This window comes from Triticum aestivum, chromosome 5D, assembly GCF_018294505.1.
Source record: "Triticum aestivum cultivar Chinese Spring chromosome 5D, IWGSC CS RefSeq v2.1, whole genome shotgun sequence".
NCBI lineage: Eukaryota > Viridiplantae > Streptophyta > Magnoliopsida > Poales > Poaceae > Triticum > Triticum aestivum.
In genome coordinates, this window is record NC_057808.1 from 472,008,052 (window position 1) to 472,015,638 (window position 7,587).

Sequence of the window (7,587 nt, forward strand, 5' to 3'; positions counted from 1 at the left end):
TTTGATCTACAAGACATAGTGTAAAGATTTTAGACTAAGTTCATGATAATTAAGTTCATCTAATCAAATTACTCAATGAACTCCCACTCAGATAAACATCCCTCTAGTCATCTAAGTGAAACATGATCCGAGTTAACTAGGCCGTGTCCGATCATCACGTGAGATGGACTAGTCAAGATCGGTGAACATCTCCATGTTGATCGTATCTTCTATACGACTCATGCTCGACCTTTCGGTCCTCCGTGTTCCGAGGCCATGTCTGTACATGCTAGGCTCGTCAAGTCAACCTAAGTGTATTGCGTGTGTTCCGAGGCCATGTCTGTACATGCTAGGCTCGTCAACACCCGTTGTATTCGAACGTTAGAATCTATCACACCCGATCATCACGTGGTGCTTCGAAACAACGAACCTTCGCAACGGTGCACAGTTAGGGTGAACACTTTCTTGAAATTATTGTAAGGGATCATCTTACTTACTACCGTCGTTCTAAGCAAATAAGATGCAAAAACATGATAAACATCACATGCAATCAAATCGTGACATGATATGGCCAATATCATTATGCTCCTTTGATCTCCATCTTCGGGGCACCATGATCATCTTCGTCACCGGCATGACACCATGATCTCCATCATCATGATCTCCATCATTGTGTCTTCATGAAGTCGTCACGCCAACGATTACTTCTACTTCTATGGCTAACGCGTTTAGCAACAAAGTAAAGTAAATTACATGGCGTTATTCAATGACACGCAGGTCATACAAAATAATAAAGACAACTCCTACGGCTCCTGCCGGTTGTCATACTCATCGACATGCAAGTCGTGATTCCTATTACAAGAATATGATCAATCTCATACATCACATATATCATTCATCACATCTTCTGGCCATATCACATCACATAGCACTTCTGCAAAAACAAGTTAGACGTCCTCTAATTGTTGTTGCAAGTTTTTACGTGGTTTGTAGGTTTCTAGCAAGAACGTTTTCTTACCTACGTATGACCACAACGTGATTTGCCAATTTCTATTTACCCTTCATAAGGACCCTTTTCATCGAATCCGTTCCGACTAAAGTAGGAGAGACAGACACCCGCTAGCCACCTTATGCAACTAGTGCATGTCAGTCGGTGGAACCTGTCTCACGTAAGCGTACGTGTAAGGTCGGTCCGGGCCGCTTCATCCTACAATGCCGCCGAAACAAGAAACGACTAGTAGCGGCAAGAAGAATTGGCAACATCAACGCCCACAACTTCTTTGTGTTCTACTCGTGCATAGTAACTACGCATAGGCCTGGCTCATGATGCCACTGTTGGGAATCGGAGCATAATTTAAAATTTTCCTACGCTCACCAAGATGCATCTATGGAGTATACTAGCAACGAGGGGAAAGGAGTGCATCTACATACCCTTGTAGATCGCGAGCGGAAGCGTTCCAATGAACGTGGATGACGGAGTCGTACTCGCCGTGATCCAAATCACCGATGACCGAGTGCCGAACGGACGGCACCTCCGCGTTCAACACACGTACGGTGCAGCGACGTCTCCTCCTTCTTGATCCAGCAAGGGGGAAGGAGAGGTTGATGGAGATCCAGCAGCACGACGGCGTGGTGGTGGATGCAGCGGGATGCCGGCAGGGCTTCGCCGAGCTTATACGAGAGAGAGAGGTGTTGCAGGGGAGGAGGGAGGCGCCCAAGGCTGCGTTGTTGCTGCCCTCCCTCCCCCCTTTATATAGGCCCCCTTGGGAGGGGGGGGGGGCGCCGGCCAAACCCATCTAGGGTGGGGCGGCGGCCAAGGGGGGGTGCCTTGCCCCCCAAGGCAAGTGGGAAGCCCCCCCACCCTAGGGTTCCCAACCCTAGGCGCATGGGGGGAGGCCCATGGGGGGCGCCCAGACCACTAGGGGCTGGTTCCCTTCCCACTTCAGCCCACGGGGCCCTCCGGAATAGGTGGCCCCACCCGGTGGACCCCCGGGACCCTTCTGGTGGTCCCGGTACAATACCGGTAACCCCCGAAACTTTCCCGGTGGCCGAAACTTGACTTCCTATATATAATTCTTCACCTCCGGACCATTCCGGAACCTCTCGTGACGTCCGGGATCTCATCCGAGACTCCGAACAACTTTCGGGTTTCCGCATACACATATCTCTACAACCCTAGCGTCACCGAACCTTAAGTGTGTAGACCCTACGGGTTCGGGAGACATGCAGACATGACCGAGACGCTTCTCCGGTCAATAACCAACAGCGGGATTTGGATACCCATGTTGGCTCCCACATGTTCCACGATGATCTCATCGGATGAACCACGATGTCGAGGATTCAATCAATCCCGGTATACAATTCCCTTTGTTAATCGGTATGTTACTTGCCCGAGATTCGATCGTCGGTATCCCAATACCTTGTTCAATCTCATTACAGGCAAGTCTCTTTACTCGTACCGCAATGCATGATCCCGTGACTAACGCCTTAGTCACATTGAGCTCATTATGATGATGCATTACCGAGTGGGCCCAGAGATACCTCTCCGTCACACGGAGTGATAAATCCCAGTCTCGATCCGTGCCAACCCAACAGACACTTTCGGAGATACCCGTAGTGCACCTTTATAGTCACCCAGTTACGTTGTGACGTTTGGCACACCCAAAGCACTCCTACGGTATCCGGGAGTTGCATGATCTCATGGTCTAAGGAAAAGATACTTGACATTGGAAAAGCTCTAGCAAACGAAACTACACGATCTTGTGCTATGCTTAGGATTGGGTCTTGTCCATCACATCATTCTCCTAATGATGTGATCCCGTTATCAACGACATCCCATGTCCATAGTCAGGAAACCATGACTATCTGTTGATCAACGAGCTAGTCAACTAGAGGCTTACTAGGGACACGTTGTGGTCTATGTATTCACACATGTATTACGATTTCTGGACAATACAATTATAGCATGAACAATAGACAATTACCATGAACAAAGAAATATAATAATAACCATTTATTATTGCCTCTAGGGCATATTTCCAACAATATATACCTACGTACCCCCAAACGATCAGATACGGAACCAAAAACCTAATTCCACCACCGCAACCTTTTGTACCCATGAGATCCCATCTTGGGGCCTGTTCCGGAGCTCCGCCGGAGGGGGCATCCATCACGGAGGGCTTCTACATCAACACCATAGCCTCTCCGATGAAGTGTGAGTAGTTTACCTCAGACCTTCGGGTCCATAGTTATTAGCTAGATGGCTTCCTCTCTCTTTTTGGATCTCAATAAAATGTTCTCCCCCTCTCTCGTGGAGATCTATTCGATGTAATCTTCTTTTTGCGGTGTGTTTGTTGAGATCGATGAATTGTGGGTTTATGATCAAGTTTATCTATGAACAATATTTGAATCTTCTGAATTCTTTTATGTATGATTGGTTATCTTTGCAAGTCTCTTCGAATTATCAGTCTGGTTTGGCCTACTAGATTGATCTTTCTTGCAATGGGAGAAGTGCTTAGCTTCAGATTCAATCTTGCGGTGTCCTTTCCCAGTGACAGTAGGGGCAGCAAGGCACGTATTGTATTGTTGCCATCGAGGATAACAAGATGGGTTTTTTATCATATTGCATGAATTTATCCCTCTACATCATGTCATCTTGCTTAAGGCGTTACTCTGTTTTCATGAACTTAATACTCTAGATGGATGCTGGATAGCGGTCGATGAGTGGATTAATAGTAGTAGATGCAGGCAGGAGTCGGTATACTTGTCTCGGACGTGATGCCTATATACATGATCATACCTAGATATTCTCATAAGTATGCTCAATTCTGTCAATTGCTCAACAGTAATTCGTTCACCCACCGTAAAATACTTATGCTCTTGAGAGAAGCCACTAGTGAAACCTATGGCCCCCGGGTCTATCTTCATCATATTAATCTTCCAACACTTAGTTATTTCCTTTGCTTTTTTACTTTGCTTTTATTTTACTTTGCATCTTTATCACAAAAATACCAAAAATATTATCCAATCATATTTATCAGATCTCACTCTCGTAAGTGACCGTGAAGGGATTGACAACCCCTTATCGCGTTGGTTGCGAGGATTTATTTGTTTTGTGTAGGTGCGAGGGACTCGCGCGTAGCCTCCTACTAGATTGATACCTTGGTTCTCAAAAACTGAGGGAAATACTTACGCTACTTTGCTGCATCACCCTTTCCTCTTCAAGGGAAAACCAACGCAGTGCTCAAGAGGTAGCACCGTGTGATCCCATCTTGGGGCCTTTTCCGGCGCTCCGCCGGAGGGGGCATTGATCATGGAGGGCTTCTACATCAACACCATAGCCTCCCCGATGATGTGTGAGTAGTTTACCTCAGACCTTCGGGTCCATAGTTGTTAGCTAGATGGCTTCTTCTCTCTCTTTGGATCTCAATACAAAGTTCTCCTCGATTCTCTTGGAGATCTATTCGATGTAATCTTCTTTTGCGGTGCGTTTGTCGAGATCCGATGAATTGTGGGTTTATGATCAAGATTATCTATGAACAATATTTGAATCTCCTCTGAATTCTTTTATGTATGATTTGTTATCTTTGCAAGTCTCTTCGAATTATCAGTTTGGTTTGGCCTACTAGATTGATCTTTCTTGCAATGGGAGAAGTGCTTAGCTTTGGGTTCAATCTTGCGGTGCTTGATCCCAGTGACAGAAGGGGAAACGACACGTATTGTATTTTTGCCATTGAGGATAAAAAGATGGGGTTTATATCATATTGCTTGAGTTTATCCCTCTACATCATGTCATCTTGCTTAAAGCGTTACTCAGTTCTTATGAACTTAATACTCTAGATGCATACTGGATAGCGGTCGATGTGTGGAGTAATAGTAGTAGATGCAGGCAGGAGTCGGTCTACTTGTCACGGATGTGATGCCTATATACATGATTGCAATGATGTTATTATAAATTCTCTTGATGTCAATTGTGCTAATAATATGCAAAACCCTAAGCTTGGGGATGCTAGTTTTGCTATGTCTACTACTTGTTGCAATGATCATGATTGGGGTGATTCTTCTTATGATCTTGAAAATTTATTTAAGCCCCATGATGAATATGAGATTGATAATAGTGTTTGCAATAATATTGAAAGTGGGTTTGGAAGAGTGTCAACTTTAGATCCCACATATTTGGATTTTGATCAATCTTATGAAGTTTTTGATAAAAGTGGGTTTGGAGAGGTCATGACTTTAGCTAATGTTAATCCCACTATTTTGGAAGAGTGTCAACTTTGCATACATGTGGATCGTGTTAAGCATATGTTTTGTGATAGCTATAATGTTTAATTTGCTTATGATCCTACATGTAATTATTATGATAGAGGAAAATATGGTTGTAGAAATTTTCATGTTGCTAAATTACCTCTCGTTATGTTGAGATTGCTATTGTTTCTTTCCGCTTCCTTGCATATGCTAGTTTTTGCTTGCCTTGATAATTTGTTTGCCTATAAGATGCCTATGCATAGGAAGTATGTTAGACTTAGATGTGTTTTTCACGTGTTTTATGATGCTCTCTTCGTACTTCAATTCTTGTCTTTCTTGTGAGCATCATTGAAATCTCAATGCCTAGCTAAATAGGCTTTAAAGAAAAGCGCTTGTTGGGAGAAAACCCAATATTTTTACTTGCTGTTATTCAATAAACATTTGATTTAGCCTCTGGTTAGATTTTTTATGTTTTAATTAGTGTTTGTGCCAAGTGAAACCTATAGGATCTTCTTGGATGATAGTTATTTGATCTTGCTGAAAATTCCAGAAACTTTCTGTTCACGAAAACAATTGTTAAAAATCACCAGAACGTGATAAAATACTGATTACAATTGCAATAGATCAATAAACAAATTATCTAGGATTTACTATTTTGGTAGAATTTTTTAGTTAAAGAAGTTTGAGTTAGACACAGATTACTACAGACTGTTCTGTTTTTGACAGATTCTGTTTTTCGTGTGTTGTTTGCTTATTTTGATGAATCTATGGCTAGTAATGGATCTTATGAACCATAGAGAAGTTGGAATACAGTGGGTTTAACACCAATATAAATAAAGAATGAGTTCAATACAGTACCTTAAAGTGGTGGTTTGTTTTATTTCGCTAACGGAGCTCATGAGATTTTCTGTTGAGTTTTGTGTTGTGAAGTTTTCAAGTTTTGGGTAAAGATTTGATGGATTATGGAACAAGGAGTGGAAAGAGCCTAAGCTTGGGGATGACCAAGGCACCAGGTAAAATTTAAGGACAACCAAAAGCTTAAGCTTGGGGATGCTCCGGAAGGCATCCCCTCTTTCGTCTTCGTCTATCGGTAACTTTACTTGGGGCTATATTTTTATTCACCACATGATATGTGTTTTGCTTGGAGCGTCTTGTATGATTTGAGTCTTTGCTTTTTAGTTTACCACAACCATCCTTACTGTACACACCTTTTGAGAGAGACACACATGATTCGGAATTTATTAGAATACTCTATGTGCTTCACTTATATCTTTTGAGCTATATAGTTTTTGCTCTAGTGCTTCACTTATATCTTTTGGAGCACGGTGGTGGTTTTATTTTATAGAAATTATTGATCTCTCATGCTTCACTTATATTATTTTGAGAGTCTTAAACAGCATGGTAATTTGCTTTAAATGTGAAATTAGTCCTAATATGATAGGCATCCAAGATGAGTATAATAAAAACTTCCATATTGAGTTCATTGAATATCGTGAGAAGTTTGATACTTGATAAGTGTTTTGAGATATAAAGGTGGTAATATTAGAGTGTGCTAGTTGAGTAATTGTGAAATTGAGAAATACTTGTGTTAAGGTTGGCAAGTCCCGCAACATGCACGTATGGTAAAAGTTGTGTGAAAAATTTGATGCATAAGGTGTTCTTTTATTGCTTTCCTTATGAGTGGCGGTCGGGGACGAGCGATGGTCTTTTCCTACCAATCTATCCCTCTAGGGTCATGCGTAGTAGTACTTTGCTTCGAGGGCTAATAAACTTTTGCAATAAGTATATGAGTTCTTTATGACTAATGTGAGTCCATGGATTATACGCACTCTCACCCTTCCACAATTTTCTAGCCTCTACGGTACCGTGCATTGCCCTTTCTCACCTTGAGAGTTGGTGCAAACTTCGCCGATGCATCCAAACCCCGTGATATGATACACTCTATCACACATAAACCTCCTTATATCTTCCTCAAAACAACCACCATACCTACCTATCATGGCATTTCCATAGCCATTCCGAGATATATTGCCATGCAACTTTCCACCGTTACGTTTATTATGACACGCTTCATCATTGTCATATTGCTTTGCATGATCATGTAGTTGACATTGTATTTGTGGCAAAGCCACCATTCCTAATTTTTTATACATGTCACTCTTGATTCATTGCATATCCCGGTACACCACCGGAGGCATTCACATAGAGTCATGTTTTGTTCTAAGCATTGAGTTGTAATTCTTGAGTTGTAAGTAATTAAAAGTGTGATGATCATCATTATTAGAGCATTGTCCCATGTGAGGAAATGATGATGGAGACTATGATTCCCCCACAAGTCGGGATGAGATTCCGGACTAA